Consider the following 17,402-nt stretch of genomic DNA (forward strand, 5'->3'; position numbering starts at 1 on the left):
CGCAACGGTAGCGTCTGACCCAGATCAGAAGGTTATGTAGTTCAAATCATCAATAATTCAAAGTTTTGCTATTTTGAATAAAATGAAATATATCTTGAAAGAGTGGATTGTATTGTCGAGTTGTCAGCGTATTTCTGTGTGGTAAGAAAATGATTACTGCTACCGAAGTCGACGCGACTCAGGAACAATTCAGAGGAAGACAGAAGATGCAAGTTAAAACCAGGCTAGATGAAGAGCATGGAGTATATATTTGTGTTTCAAGTACATTATAGTCCTCTCTGCCTTTATCAGGACGGCCCTGTGGCGCAACGGTAGCGTCTGACTCCAGATCAGAAGGTTGCGTGTTCACCACGTCGGGGTCAATTCCAAAGTTTTGCTATTTTGAAGTAAAAAATGAAATATATCTCGAAAGATTGTGTTGTCGAGTTGTCAGCGTATTTCTGCGTAAGAAACGAGACATTACTAATTTCAAAGTCGATGTAAGACTAGGAACAATCCAGTAGAGGAAAACAAGACGTTAAAACTAGGGCGATGAAGAGCATGGAGTATATTTTGTGCTTCAAGTACATTGAGACCTCGTCTTATCAGACGGCCCTGTGGCGCAACGGTAGCGTCTGACTCCAGATCAGAAGGTTGCGTGTTCAAATCACGTCGGGGTCAATTCAAAGTTTTGCCATATTTTGAATAAAAATGAAATATATCTTGAAAGAGTGGATTGCATTGTCGAGTTGTCAGGCGTATTTCTGTGTGTAAGAAATGAGACATTACCAATTTCAAAGTCGACGTAAGACCAGGAACAATTCAGAGGAAGATGAAGATGTGTTAAAAACTAGGGCGATGAAGAGCATGGAGTATATTTGTGTCAAGTACATTATAGTCCCCGTCTTATCAGACGGTCCTGTGGCGCAACGGTAGCGCGTCTGGACTCCAGACCGTGAAGTTGCCGTTGCGGTTCAAATCACGTCGGGGTCAATTCAAAGTTTGAATAAAAAAATGAAATATATCTTGAAAGAGTGGATTGTGCTGTTTGTTTGTCAGCGTATTTCTGTACGTAAGAAATGAGACATTACTACAATTTCAAAGTCGATGTAAGACTAGGAACAATTCAGAGGAAAACAGAAGATGTTAAAACTAGGGCGACAGTTGAATGGAGTATATATTTGTGTTTCAAGTACATTATAAGTAGTCCTTCCGGTCTTATCATCAGACGGCCCTGTGACGCACGGTAGCGCGTCTGACCTGAGATCAGAAGGTTGCGTTCACAAATCAATGTCGGGTCAATCTGCCTTGCTATCTTTGAATACAAAATGAAATATATCATCTTGGAAAAGAGTATCGTTGTCGAGTTGTCAGCGTATTTCTGTGTAAGAAATGGTACATTACTACAATTTCAAAGTCGATGTAAGACTGGGGAACAATTCAGTGAAAAACAGAAGATGTGTTAAAAATGAGGGCGATGAAGAGCATGGAGTATATATTTGTGCTTCAAGTATTATAGTCCCTTCATTTATCAGACGGTCTCCGTGGCGCAACGGTAGCGTCTGACTCCAGATCAGATATTGCGGTTCAAATCACGTCGGGTCAATTCAAAGTCTTTATATTTTGAATAAAAACGAAATATATCTGGAAAGAGGATTGTAGTTGTCGAGTTGACAAGCGTATTTCCGTGTAAGAAACGAGACATTACTACAATTTCAAAGTCGACGTAAGATTCAGGAACAATTCAGAGGAAGACAGAAGATGTGTTAAAACTAGCGATGAAGAGCATGGAGTATAGCATTTGTGCTTCCAAGTACATTATAGTCCCCCGTCTTATCAGATTATTCCGTGGCGCAACGGTAGCGCGTCTGACCCAGATCAGAAGGTTGCGTGTTCAAATCAATGTCGGGGTCAATTCAAAGTTTTGCTATTTTGAATAAAAAATGAAATATATCTTGAAAGATATGGATTGTGTTGTCGAGCTGTCAGCGTATTTCTGTGTGTAAGAAACGAGACATTACCACAATTTCAAAGTCGATGTAAGACTAGGAACAATTCAGAGGAAAACAGAAGATGTGTTAAAAAACTAGGGCGACGAAGAGCATGGAGTATATATTTGCGTTTCTCGCTACATTATAGTCCTCCGGCTTATCAGATTTGGTCTGTGGCGCAACGGTAGCGTCTGACTCAGATCAGAAGGTTATGCGTTCAACACGTCGGGGTCAATTCAAAGTTCTTTGCTATTTTGAATACAAAATGAAATATATCTTGAAAGAGTGGATTGTGTTGTCGAGTTGTCAGCGTATTTCGTGCGTAAGAAATGAGACATTACTTACACTCTCAAAGTCGATGTAAGACTGGGAACAATCTTGTGAGGAAACAGAAGATGTGTTAAAATGAGGGCGACAGAAGAGCATGATATATATTTGTGCTTCAGCAATATTTCATTATAGTCCTTCCGGCTCATCAGACGGCCCTGTGGTAATAACGGTAGCGTCTGACTCAGATCAGAAGGTTGCGGTTCGTCCTCATTGCCGGGGTCAATCTAAAAGTTTTGCTATTTTGGAATAAAAAAAATGAAATATATATCTTGAAAGAGGGATTGTGTTGTCGAGTTGTCTATATTTCTGTGTGTAAGAAATGAGATATTACTACAATTTCAAAGTCGATGTAAGACTAGGAACAATTCAGAGGAAAACAGAAGATGTTAAAAAACTAGGGCGATGAAGAGCATGGAGGCATTCGTGCTCGCACATTATGTCCCTCCGTCTTATCGACGGCCCTGTGGCGCGTCTGACTCCAGATCAGAAGGTTGTGCGTTCAAATCATCGTCGGGTCAATTCAAGTTTTGCTATTTTGGAATAAAAAATGAAATATATCCTGAAAGAGTGACGAAGTTAATGAGTTGTCAGCGCATTGCGTGTAAGAAATGAGACATACCGCCACCTTCAAACGATGTAACGACAATTCAGGAAACAGAAGATGTGTTAAAAAACGAGGGCGATGAAGCATGGAAGAGTATTTGTGGCCGGCGCATATTGGTATAGTCCCTCTGTCTTATCAGATGCCCCAAGCAGTTCCAGCGTCTGACTCCAGATCGAGCGTCAGTGTGTTCAAAACCACGTCGGGGTCATTTCAAAGTTTCATATTTTGAATTTCAAAAATGAAATATATCTTGAAAGAGTGGATTGTGTTGTCGAGTTGTCAGCGTATTTCTGTGTGTAAGAAATGAGACATTACTACAATTTCAAAGTCGATGTAAGACTGGGAAATCAATTCAGAGGAAAACACGTGGGCTAACAGTACCGATATGATGAAGCCATACGGAGCATATATTTGTGCTTCGGCACATTATAGTCCCCTATTCATCAGATGGCCCTGTGGCGCAACGGTAGCGCGTCTGACCCAGATCAGAAGGTTACTGCGTTCAAATCAATGTCGGGTCAATTCGTAAAAGTTTTGCTATTTTGAATAAAAAAATGAAATATATCTTGGAAAGAGTGGATTGTGAAGTTGTCGATGGCTCAGCGTATTTCGTGTGAAGAAATGAGACATTACTACAATTTCAAAGCTCGATGACTGGGTACAATTCAGAGGGAAACAGAAGATGTGTTGGAAATGAGGGCGATGAAGAGCATGGAGGCATATTTGTGCTTCAAGCACACAGTAGTCCCTCCGTCTTATCAGGTATTCCGGCGCAACGGTAGCGCGTCTGACTCCAGGATCAGAAGGTTGTGTGTTCAAATCACGTCGGGTCAATTCAGTGTTTTGCTATTTTGAATACAAAATGAAATATATCTTGAAAGAGTGGATTGTGTTGTCGAGTTGTCATGTATTTCTGTGTGTAAGAAATGAGACACTTGCCAAATTTCAAAGTCGATGTAAGACTAGGAACAATCCAGAGGAAGACACAGAAGAATATGTGTTAAAAACTAGGCGATGAAGAGCATGAGTATATTTGTGCTTCAAGTACATTATAACCTCTCATTCTATCAGACGGCCCCAGGAGCACAACGGTAGCGTCTGACTCCAGATCAGAAGGTTGCGTGGTTCAAATCACGTCGGGGTCAATTCACTGTTTTGTTATTTTGAATACAAAATGAAATATATCTTGAAAGAAAGGATTAAAGTTAAATGAGTTGTCAGCGGCTTTCTGTGCGTAAGAAATGAGACAGTACTACAATTTACTCAAAGTCAGATGTAGTGACTAGGGAACAATTCAGAGGAAAACAGAAGGGTTAAAACTAGGGCGAAGAGCATGGAGCATATATTTGTGCTTCAAGTACAATATAGTCCTTCTGCCTGATCGAGATTTGCCTCGTGGCAGGTAACATGGTAGCGCGTTTCAGACCTCAGATCGAAGGTGTTGCGTGTTCAAATCACGTCGAAGTCAATCTAAAGTTTTGTTATTTTGAATACAAAATGAAATATATATCTGAAAGAGTGGATTGTGTTGTCCAGTTGTCAGCGTATTTTCGTGTGTAAGAAATGAGATATTACTACAATTTCAAAGTCGATGCAAGACTAGGGGAACAATTCAGAGGAAAACAGAAGATGCAAAACGAAAATACGGAAGCCATATCGCCGCGAAGTCCGCCTGCGTTCATTCCACATCCGTTCCAAACAAATTTACCCAAAGCTCGCTGCCTTTACCGGAAAACGCACCAGGTTTATCGTTGAGCCGTTCGCGCTCGCAAAAAAGAAACGGTATACGCCGCCACCGCCCGATGCCATCAAACAATTCGAGGAAACAGAAGATGTAAGTAAAAACTAGGCGATGTGAAGAGCATGGAGATATATTTGTTTTACATTATAAGTCCCGTCTTATCAGGACGGGCCCTGTGGCGCAACGGTAGCGCGTCTGAATTCGGATCAGAAGAAGAAAGGTTCTAAATCATTTCAAACAATTCCAAAGTTTTACATTGAATAAAAACGAAATATATCTTGAAAGAGTGGATTGTGTTGTCGAGTTGTCAAGGTATTTCTGTGTAAGAAATGACATTACTTCGCTACTCTAAAGTCGATGTACACTGTGGTAATCGCATAGAGGAAGTCATAAGATGCGTTAAAACGAGGGCGATGAAGAGCATGGAATATATATAGGTTTCCGGGTTATTATTATAGTCCCCGTCTTTATCAGGACGGGCCTTCCTCTGTGGCGCAACGGTGGTAGCGCGTCTGACTCAGTGATCAGAAAGGTTGCGTGTTCAAATCACGTCAGCTATTTCAAAGTTTTGGTTGATGAAGAAAATGTTATATCTGCGAGGGACGTTACCGAGTTGTCAAGGTATTTCTGTGCGTAAAGGAACACACATTACATCATAAAGTCGGCGCGATCTGGAACAACTGGAGTGTCGCGTGAAGATGTTGAAATGAGGCGATGAAGAGCATGGAGTATACATTTTGCGCTTGGCACATTATAGTCCCCGCCCATCAGCGGCCCTGTGGCGCAACGCAGGTAGCGCCTGACTCCAGATCAGAAGGTTGGTGCGGTTCAAATCACGCCGGGTCAATCGTTTTACATTTTAACAAAATGGCAAATATATCTTAAAGAGTGGATTAGCGTTGTCGAGTTGTCAGCGGCGTATTTCTAAGAAATGAGACATTACTACAATTTCAAAGTCGATAATTAAAATAAATTCAGATAGGAAAACAGAAGAAGATGCGTTGTTCGAAAAGTAATAAAGGTTACGGAGTATATATATTTGTGCTCTGGCACATTTAGAACCCCGCCCTTTACCAGGGCGGGTCCTGTGGCGCAAACGGTAGCGCGTCCAATTCCAGATCAGAAGGTTGCGTTCAAATCACGTCAGGTCAATCAAAGTTTTGCTATTTTGAATAAAAACAAACCATATTCCGAAAGAGTGGATTGTGTTGTCGAGTTGTCAGCGTATTTCTGTGTGTAAGAAAATGAGACAATTTCAAAAGTCGATGTAAGACTAGGAAATCAACGAGGAAGACAGGAAGATGTGTTAAAAACTAGGGTTGATGAAGAGCATGGAGTATACACTAAAGCCGCCATTATAGTCCCTCTGGCCTTATCAGATCTATCCTGTAAGCAACGTAGCAAGTATTCCTGAATTCAGATCGAAGGTGTGGTTCAAATCACGTCAGGTCAATTCAAATGCTATTTTGAATACAAAATGAACATATCTCTTGAAAGGAGCAGATTGTGCTGTCGAGTCGTCGCTGCATTTCTGTAAAGCAGCCTATAATATCATACCAAAGTCGATGTAAGACTAGAACAATCGGAGTAAAACAGAAGATGTGTTAAAACTAGGGTTAGATGTAAGAGCATGGAGTATATATTTGTGCTCAAGTACACATATCCCGTTCATCAGATCGTTCCGTGGCGCAACGGTAAAGCGCGTCTGACCCAGATCAACAAGAAGGTTGCGTGTTCAAACTCACGTCGGTCAATTCAAAGTTTTGCTATTTGAATGCCCAAAATGGCGTCCTCGTATCGTCCGCCTATCGCCCGCATTTCGTGCGTAAGAAACGAGACATTACTAAAGCGCAATCTTTAAAGTCGATGTAAGACTAGGAAACACCAGGAGGAAAACAGAAGATGTGTTAAAACTAGGGCGATGAAGAGCATGGAGCAGAAGTATTCGGTGCTTCAAGTACATGGACAGGTCTCTTCGTCTACCGAATGGCCCTGTGGCGCAACGGTAGCGCGTCCGACCCAGATCGGAAGGTTGCGGTTCAAATCAATGTCGGTCAATTCAAAGTTTTGCTATTCTGAATAAAAATGAAACATATCTCTGAAAGAGCGATCAGGTTGGTCGAGTTGTCAGCGTATCGTGTGTAAGAAATGAGACCCTACTACAATTCAAAGTCGATGTAAGCGACCAGGAAACGTAAATCTCAGAGGAAGAAGGATGTATAAAAACTTAGGGCGATGAAGATAATGGAGACATTTGTGGTTTCAAGTACATTATAGTCCCCTGTTTTATCGACACCTGTATGCAACGGTGGTAAAGCGTCTGACCCCAGATCAGAAGGTTGCGTTCAAATCAATGTCGGGTCAATTCAAAGTTTTGCTATTTCTTGAATAAAAAATGAAATATATCTTGAAAGAGGGATTGTGTTGTCGATTGTCAGCGCATTTGCAAGAAACATATTTATTACTACAATTTCACAAAAGTGTAAGACTAGAACAATTCAGAGGAAAAAACAGAAGATGTGTTAAAACTAGCGATGAAGAGCATGGAGCATATATTTGCGCTTCGGCACATTATATATCCCCGTCTTATCAGACGGCCCCGTGGCGCAACGGTAGCGCGGTCTGACCTCCAGATCGAAGGTTGGTGTGTTCAAATCACGTCGGGTCAATTCAAAGTTTTATATTGAATACAAAATGAAATATGCTTTGAAAGAGTGGATTGTGTTGTCGAGTTGTCGCCATTTCTGTAAAAGAAAATGAGACATTACCAATTTCAAAGCCCCGATGTAAGATCGAAGGCCAATTCAGAGGAAACAGAAGATGCTTACCGAGGCGATGCGAAGAGCATGGAGTATATTTGTGCTTCAAGTAATATTTAGGTCCTCTGCTCTATCACGGCCCCAGGAGCAATTCAGAAGCGTCTGACTCCAGATCAGAAGGTCGCGCGTTCAAATCACGTCGGGTCAATTCAAAGTTTTGCTATTTTGAATAAAAAAATGAAATATATCTTGAAAGAGTGGATTGTGTTGTCGAGCGTCAAAGGTATTTTGTGTGTAAGAAATGAGACATTACTACAATTCGCAAAGTCGATGTAAGACTTAGGGGAACAATTCAAAGGAAAACAGAAGATGGGTTGAAAAATGTGAGGGCGAAAGATGAAGAGCATGTGGAGTGAGCATATTTGTGCCTGGCACATTATAGTCCTTTCGTCTTATCAGACGGCCCTGTGGCACAACGGTAGCGCGCCCATCCAGATCAGAAGGTTGCGTGTTCAAATCACGTCAGCCAATTCAAAGCTCTTTCGCCATTTTGAATAAAAAATGAAGCCATACTTTGAAAGAGTGGATTTCAGGCTATCGAGTTGTCGCGCTTCTGCGTGTGTAAGAAACGAGACATTACTAACTTCAAAGTCGATGTAAGATCAATTCAGAGGAAAACAGGCATGTAAGCGTTCAGCATGAAGAGCATGGAGTATATTTGTGCTTCAAGTACATTATAGTCCTTCTGCCTTATCAGACGGTCCGTGGCGCAACGGTAGCGTCTGACTCCAGATCAGAAGGTTGGTGCGGTTCAAATCACGTCGGGTCAATTCAAGTTTCGCTTATTTGAATACAAATGAAACGTTACATCTTGAAAGAGTAATAGAGTTGTCAGCGCATTTTGTGCGTAAGAAACGGTATATTTTACCGCAATTTCAAAGTCGAGGGGGATCAGGGAACAATTCAGAGGAATACAGAGACAAGCCAAAACCAGGCGATGAAGAGCATGGAGTATATTTGCGTTTTCCAAGAACATTATAGTCCTCGCCTTTATCAGACGGGCTCCAGCAACGGTAGCGCGTCTGACCCAGATCAGAAGGTTGCGTGTTCACAAATGGGTCAATTCAAAGTTTTGCTATTTTGAATACAAAATGAAATATATCTTGAAAGATGATATCAGGTTGTCGAGTTGTCAGCGTATTTCTGTGTGTAATGAGACATTACTACACTCTTCAAAGTCGATGCAAGACTAGGAACAATTCAGAGGAAAACAGAAGATGTGGGAGCAAAAAACGAGGGATGTGAAGTATGGAATATATATTTGTGTTTCATACATTATAGTCCCTCTCTGCCTTATCGACGGTCCTGTATGTTCGGTAGTGCTGACTCCAGATCAGGAAGGTTGTGTGTTCAAATCACGTCGGGGGTCAACGTGCCTTCATATTTTAACAAAATGAAATATATCTGAAAGAGGGATTGTGTTGTCGAGTTAGTTGAAGCGTATTTCTGTGTGTGTAAGAACAGACATTACTACAATTTCAAAGTCGGATGTAAGACTGGGGAACAATTCAGAGGAAAAACAGAAGATATGCTGAAAATGAGGCGATGAAGAGCATGGAGTATATATTTGTGCTTCAAGTACATTATAGTCCCTTCGTCTATCAGGACGGTCTGTGGCGCAACGGTAGCGCGTCTGACTCCAGATCAGAAGGTTGCGTGTTCAAATCACTGCTCAATCTAAAGTTTTGCTGGCTTTTGAATACAAATGAAATATATCTTGAAAAGAGTGGATTGTATTGTCGAGTTAAGCGTATTTCTGTGCGTAAACAGACATTACTACAATTTCAAAGTCGATGTAAGACTAGGAACAAATTGGAGGAAAAAACAGAAGATGAGTTAAAAATTATGGGCGATGGGGAAGAGGAGGCCATATTTGCGCTCTGGCACATTATAGTCCCCGCCCTTATCAGACGGCCCCTGGCGCAACGGTGCTGCCAGTCTGACCCAGATCACCAGAAGGTTGCGTGTTCAAACCACGTCGGGGGTCAATTCAGTTTCGCTATTTGAATAAAAATGAAATTATCCTGAAAAGAGTGGATTGTGTTGCCGAGTTCGTCAGTATTTCTGTGTAAGAAATGGTAATATTACTACAATTTCGTGCCGATGTAAGACTGGGAACAAATCGGCGAAAACAGAAGATATGTTGAAAATGAGGGCGATGAAGAGTAATGGAGTATATATTTGTGCTTCAAGTACATTATAGTCCTTCGGTCTTTATCAGATCGGCCCCTGTGGCGCAACGGTAGCGCGTCTGACTCCAGATCAGAAGGTTGCGTGTTCAAATCACGTCAAATGGGTTCAAAGTTTTGCTATTTTGAATAAAATGAAATATATCTTGAAAGAGTGGGATTGTTGTCGAGTTGTCATTTGTGTAAAGAGAAATGAGACCTACTTCGCTAAATTTCAAAGCCGCGTAAGACTAGAACAATTCAGAGGAAGACAAAGATGTGTTAAAAACTAGGGCGATGAAGAGCATGGAGTATATATTTGTACCGCACATTATGTCCTCTGTTTTATCAGACGGTCTCCGTGGCGCAACGAAAAGCAAGGTCTGACTCCAGATCAGAAGGTTGTGTCTAAATCACGTCGGGCCAATTCAGTTTTGCTATTTTGAATACAAAATGAAATATATCTTGAAGAGTGGATTGTGTTGTCGAGTTGTCAGCGTATTTCTGTGTGTAAGAAAATGACATTACTGCTACACCTTCAAAGTCGATGCAAGATCGGGTACAATTCAGAGGAAACAGAAGATGTGTTGAAAAAATGAGGGCGATGAAGAGCATGGAGTATATATTTGTGCTTCAAGTACATTATAGTCTTCGGCCTTATCAGACGGCCCCTGTGGCGCAACGGTAGCGTCTGACCCAGATCAGAAGGTTGCGTGTTCAAATCATCGTCAGGGGTCAATTCAAAGTTTTGCTATTTTGAATAAAAATGAAATATATCTTGAAAGAGTGGATTGTGTTGTTGAGTTGTCGGGGCATTTCTGTGTAAGAAATGAGACATTGAATTTCAAAGTCGATGGGGACTCAGGGAACAATCTAAAGAAACAGAAGATGTGTTGAAAATGAGGGCGATGAAGAGCATATTTGTGCTTCTGCACATTATAGTCCCCGTCTATCAGACGGGTTCTGTGGCACAACGGTAGCGCGTCTGACTCCAGATCAGAAGGTTGGGTGTCTGAATCACGTCAGTCAATTCAAAAGTTTTGCTATTTTGAATAAAGTTTCGAAATATATATATCTTGAAAAGAGTGGATTGTGTCATCGAGTTGTCATGTATTTCTGTGTGAAGAAACGAGACACATTACTACAATTTCAAAGCTTCCATGGCACTAGGAACAATTCAGAGGAATACAGATGAAGATGTGTTAAAAACGAGGGCGCATTTTAAGAGCATGGAATATATATTTGTGCTTCTGGCACATTATAGTCCCCGTCTTCATCAGATGGCCCCGTGGCAACGGTAGCGCGTTCAACTCCAGATCAGAAGGTTGGTGCAAGGTTCAAATCACGTCGGGTCATTTCAAAGTTTTGCTATTTTGAATAAAAAAAATGAAATATATCTTGAAAGAGTGGATTGTGTTGTCGAGTTGTCAGCGTATTTCTGTGTGTAAGAAATGAGACATTACTACAATTTCCAAAGTCGATGTAAGACTGTAGAACACCAGAGGAAACAGAAGATGTATAGTTGAAAATGAGGCGATGTAGAGGCTGAGCATATATTTGTGTTTTAAGTACATTATAGTCCCGTCTATCAGGCGGCCCTGTATAACGTAGCGCGCGTCTGACCCAGATCAGGTCGCGTGTTCAAATCACGTCAGTCAATTCAAAGTTTTGCTATTTCGGAATGTCGAACATATCTTGAAAGAGTGGATTGTGTTGTCGAGTTGTCAGCGTATTTCTGTGCAGTAAGAAATGAGACATTACCACTCAAAGTCGATGTAAAGACGGTACAATTCAGAGGAAAACAGAAGATGTGAAGAAAATGAGGGCGATGAAGAGCATGGAGTATATATTTGTGCTTCAAGTACATTATAACCTCTGGCTCATCGACGGTCCCGTGGCAACGGTAGCGCGTCTGACTCCAGATCAGAAGGTTGCGTGTGTTCAAATCACGTCGGGTCAATTCACAGTTTTGCTTACTGTGGAACAAAAATGGTACTATATCTTGAAAAGAGTGGATTGTGTTGTCGAGTTGTCAGCGTATTTCTGTGTGTAGAAATGAGACATTACTACAATTTTCAAAGTCGATGTAAGACTAGGAACACCCACAGGAGGAAAAACAGAAGATGCTTCAGAAATGAGGGCGATGAAGAGCATGGAGTATATAATTTGTGCTTCAAGTACATTATAGTCCTTCCTTATCAGACGGGCCCTGTAATAACGGTAGCGCGTCTGGACTCCAGATCAGAAGGTTGCAGCAATCTGATAAATCAATGTCAAATAATTCAGTTTTGCTATTTTGAATGTTCTGAAACATATTCTAGAAAGAGTGGATTGTGTTGTCGAGTTGTCAGCGTATTTCTGTGTGTAAGAAAGTCGAGACATTACCACAATTTCAAAGTCGATGTAAGACTGGCACAATTCAGAGAGGAAAAACAGAAGATGTGTTGAAAAATGAGGGCGATGAAGAGCATGGAGTATATATTTGTGCTTCAAGTAACATTATAGTCCCTCTTGCCCTTGTATCAGACGGCCCTGTGGCGCAACGGTAGCGCGTCTGACTCCAGATCAGAAGGTTGCGTGCGTTCAACTGACACGGGGTCAATTCAAAGTTTTATATTTTGAATAAAAAAATGAAATATATTCAGTGAGGGATTGTGTTGAGTTGTCGTATGTATTTCTGTGTGTAAGAAACCGGTGACATTACTACAATTTCAAAAGCCGATGTAAGACTAGGAACAATTCAAAGAAAACAGAAGATGTAAGGAAAACGAGGGCGATGAAGAGCATGGAGCATATATTTGTGCTTCAAGTAATACATTATAGTCCTTCGCCTTATCAGACGTCCTGTGGTAATAACGGTAGCAAGGGGTCTGACTCAGATCAAAGGTTGCGGTTCGAATCACGTCAATAATTCAAAGTTTCTATAAATAAAAATGAAATATATCTTAAGAGTGGATTTCAGGTTATCGAGTTGTCAGCGTATTTCTGTGTGTAAGAAACGACATTACTGGAATTTCAAAGTCGATGTAAGACTAGGAACAATTCAGAGGAATACAGAAGATGCCAAAACTGAAGACAAGAGCATGGAGTATATATTTGTGCTTCAAGAACATTATAGTCCCTCTGGCCTTATCAGATCGGCCCGTGGCGCAACGGTAGCGCGTCTGACTCCAGATCAGAAGGTTGCGTGGTTCACGTCGGGGTCAATTCAAAGTTTTTGCTTATTTTGAATAAAATGAAATATATCTGAAAGTATGGGATTGTGTTGTCGAGTTTGCCGCTGCATTTGTGCGTAAGAAATGAGACATTACTACAATTAAAGTCGATGTAAGACTAGGAACAATTCAGAGGAAAACAGAAGATGTTAAAAAACGAGGGCGATGAAGAAAGCATGGAATATATATTTGTGCTTCAAGCATTATAGTCCTCTGTCTTATCAGGGCGGGCCCTGTGGCAACGGTAAAGGCGTCTGACTCCAGATCAGAAGGTTGCGTTCAAATCACGTCGGGGTCAATTCAAAGTTTTGCTATTTTGAATAAAAAATGAAAATATATCTTGAAAGAGTGGATTGTGTTGTCGAGTTGTCAGCGTATTTCTGTGTGTAAGAAATGAGACATTACTACAATTTCAAAGCTGACAAGATTGGCAATAAATTCAGAGGAAAACAGAAGATGTGTTGAAAATGAGGCGATGAAGAGCATGGAGTATATATTTGTGCTTCAAGTACATTATGTCCCCGTCTTATCAGACGGCCCTGTGGCGCAACGGTAGCGCGTCTGACCTCCAGATCAGAAGGTTGCGCGTTCAAATCACGTCGGGGTCAATTCACAGTTTTATATTTCCTTTGAATGTATCGAAATATATCTTGAAAGAGTGGATTGTGTTGTCGAGTTAAGGCGTATTTCTGTGTGTAAGAAATGAGACATTACCACAATTTCAAAGTCGATGTAAGACTTAGGAACAATTCAGAGGGAAAACAGAAGATGTTTCGAAAAATGAGGGCGATGAAGAGCATGGAGTATATATTTGTTTCGCATTATAGTCCTCTGCCTTATATCAGACGGCCCTGTGGGTAACAACGGTAGCAAGGTCTGACCTTCCAGATCAGAAGGTTGGTGTGTTCAACCACGTCGGGCCAATCTAAAAGTTTTGCTATTTTGAATAAAAAATGAAATATATCTTGAAAGAGTAAGGCCAGGAAGTTATCGAGCTGTCAAAGGTATTTGTGTGTAAGAAACGAGACATTACTACAATTTCAAAGTCGATGTAAGACTAGGAACAATTCAGAGGAAAACAGAAGATAAAAAACTAGGCGATGAAGAGCATGAGTATATATTTGTGCTTCAAGAACATTATAGTCCCTCTGCTCCTATCAGATCGGTCCTGTATAACGGTAGCGCGTCTGACTCCAGATCAGTGCCGTAGTTCACGCCGGGGTCAATTCAAAAGTTTTGCTATTTTGAATAAAAAATGAAATATATCTTGAAAGAGTGGGATTTCAGTTGTCGAGTTGTCAGCGCATTTCTGTGCGGTAAGAATGACATGACTACAATTTCAAAGTCGATGTAAGACTAGGAACAATTCAGAGGAAAAACAGAAGATGCGTAAAAACGAGGGCGATGAAGAGCATGGAATATATATTTGAAAGCTCGCACATTTAGTCCCCGTCTTGTCAGATTGGCCCCGGCGCAACGGTAGCGCGTCTGACTCCAGATCAGAAGGTTGCGGTTCAAATCAATGTCGGGGGTCAATTCAAAGTTTTGCTATTTTGAATAAAAAATGAAATATATCTTGAAAGAGTGGATTAGGTTACCGAGTTGTCAGCGTATTTCTGTGCGTAAGAAACGAGACATTACCACTTCAAAGTCGATGTAAGACTGGGGAACAACGTAGAGGAAAACAGAAGATGTAAGTTAAAATGAGGGCGATGAAGAGCATGGAGCATATATTTGTGTTTCATACATTATAGTCCCTCTGCCTTGATCAATAGACGGGCCGTCCTGTGGCGCAACGGTATAAAGGTCTGACTCCAGATCAGAAGGTTGCAGGTTCAAATCCACGTCGGGGTCAATTCAAAGTTTTATATTTTGAATACAAAATGAAATATATCTTGAAAGAGTGGATTGTGTTGTCGAGTTGTCAGCGTATTTCTGTGCGTAAGAAACGAGACATTACTACAATTTCACAAAGTCGATGTAAGATTAGGAACAATTCAGGAATAAGAAGATGCGTTAAAAACCAGGGCTACGAAGAGCACGGAGTATATATTTGTGCTTCCAAGAACATTATAGAACCTTCGTCTATCAGACGGCCCTGGCGCAACGGTGGTAGCGTCTGACCCAGATCAGAAGGTTGCGTGTTCACGTCGGGTCAATTCAAAGTTTTGCTATTTCGAATAAAAATGAAATATATCTTGAAAGAGTGGATTGTGTTGTCGAGTTGTCAGCGTGGTATTTCTGTGTGTAAGAAATGAGACATTACTTTCAATTTCAAAGTCGATGTAAGACTAGGAACAATTCAGAGGAAACAGAAGATGTGTTAAAAACGAGGCGATGAAGAGCATGGAATATATATTTGTGCTCTGGCACATTATATCCCTCTGGTCTTTATCAGACGGCCCCGTGGCGCAACGGTAGCGCGTCTGACCCAGATCAGAAGGTTGCGCGTTCAAATCACGTCGGGGTCAATTCAAAGTTTTGCTATTTGAATACAAAATGAAATATATCTTGAAAGAGGATCAGTTGTCGAGCTGTCAGCGCATTTCTGTGTGTAAGAAACGAGATTACTACAATTTCAAAGTCGATGTAAGATCTGGGAACAATTCAGAGGAAAAAACAGAAGATGTATAAAACCAGGGCGATGAAGAGTACATGGAGTATATATTTCAGGCTTCAAGAACATTATAGTCCCCGTCTTATCAGACGGCCCTGTGGCGCAACGGTAGCGCGTCTGACCCAGATCAGAAGGTTGCGTGTTCACGTCGGGGTCAATTCAAAGTCTTTACATTTGAATAAAAAATGAAATATATCTTGAAAGAGTGGATTAACAGTTGTCGAGTTGTCAAAGGTATTTCTGTGTGTGTAAGAAATGAGACATTACTACAATTTCAAAGTCGATGTAAGACTAGAAACAATTCAGAGGAAAACAGAAGATGCGTTAAAAAACGAGGGCGATGAAGAGCATGGAATATATATCGTGCTTCAAGTATTACTATAGTCCCCGTCTTTATCAGACGGGTCCTGTATAACGGTAGCGTCTGACTCCGATCAGAAGGTTGGGTGCATTAAACACGTCGGGCCAATAATTCAAAAGTTTTGCTATTTTGACAAAAGTCGAAATATATCTTGAAAGATAATAGGTTGTCGATTGTCACGTATTTCTGTGTAAGCAGAAACGAGACATTACCATACAATTTCAAAGTCGATGTAAGATTAGAAACTAAGCAGAGGAATACAGAAGATGTGTTAAAACTAAAGAAGCGAAGAGCATGGAGTATATATTTCATGCTTCAAGAACATTATAGTCCTCTCGTCTTATCAGACGGGTCTGTGGCGGTAACGGTAGCAAAGGTCTGACCTGATCAGAAGTTAAGTTGCGGTTCAAATCACGTCGGGGTCAATCTAAAGTTTGCCATTTTGAATGTACAAAATGAAATATATCTTGAAAGAGAGTGGATTGTGTTGTTCGTTGTCAGCGTATTTCTGTGTGTAAGAAAATGAGACATTACTAAGCAATTTCAAAGTCGATGTAAGACTAGGAACAATTCAGAGGAAAACAGAAGATGAGTTAAAATGAGGGCGAGGATGAAGAGCATGGAGTATATATTTGTGGGCAAGTCATTATAGTCCCCACCTTATCAGACGGTTCAGTGGCTAACGGTAGCGCGTCTGACTCAGATCAGAAGGTTGCGTGGTTCAAATCACGTCGGGGTCAATTCAAAGTTTTGCTATTTGAATAAAAAACGAAATACGGTATTCGAAAGAGCGGATTGTGTTGTCGAGTTGTCAGCGTATTTTCGTGTAAGAAATGAGACATTTCTACAATTTCAAAGTCGATGTAAGACTGGGTACAATCAGGAAAAACAGAAGATGTGTTGGAAATGAGGGCGATGAAGAGCATGGAGGCTATATTTGTGCTTCAAGTATTACATTATAGTCCTTCGTCTTTATCAGACGGGCTCTGTGGCGCAACGGTAGCGCGTCTGACTCCAGATCAGAAGGTTGCGTGTTCAAATCACGGGGTCAATTCAAAGCCTTTGCTATTTTGAATAAAACAGCCATATCTCTTGAAAGAGTGGATTGTATCGTTGTCAGCGTATTTCTGTGTGTAAAATGACATTACTGTCACTCTCAAAGTCGATGTAAGACTAGGAACAATTCAGAGGAAAACAGAAGATGTGTTGAAAAATGAGGCGATGAAGAGCATGGAGTATAGGCTTCACATTATAAGTCCCTCATTCTATCAGATATTCCTGTGGCAAACGGTAGCGTCTGACTCCAGATCAGAAGGTTGCAGGTTCAAATCATTTGGGGTCAATCTGCTAAAGTTTCCATATTTTGAATAAAAATGAAATATATCCATGAAAGAGTGGATTGTGTTGTCGAGTTGTCAGCGTATTACTTCTGTGTGTCAAGAAATGAGACATTACCACAATTTCAAAGTCGATGTAAGCACTAGGAACAATTCAGAGGAAAACAGAAGATGGGCAAGTTAAAATCAGGGCGATGAAGAGCATGGAGCATATATTTGTAGCCTGGGCACATTATATAG

At 40.9% G+C, this 17,402-nt stretch overlaps 1 non-coding gene across 1 annotated transcript; it reads left to right on the forward strand.

Moving 5' to 3' along the window:
• The first annotated feature begins 13,382 nt into the window (after positions 1-13,382).
• On the forward strand, positions 13,383-13,455 carry Trnag-ucc. Its single transcript has one exon. It is a non-coding gene; the product is annotated as a tRNA-Gly (tRNA).
• The last annotated feature ends 3,947 nt before the right edge of the window (positions 13,456-17,402 follow it).

The sequence above is a fragment of the Haliotis rubra genome, unplaced genomic scaffold, assembly GCF_003918875.1.
Source record: "Haliotis rubra isolate DU_JTF1 unplaced genomic scaffold, ASM391887v1 Scf1132, whole genome shotgun sequence".
Taxonomy (NCBI): Eukaryota; Metazoa; Mollusca; class Gastropoda; order Lepetellida; family Haliotidae; genus Haliotis; species Haliotis rubra.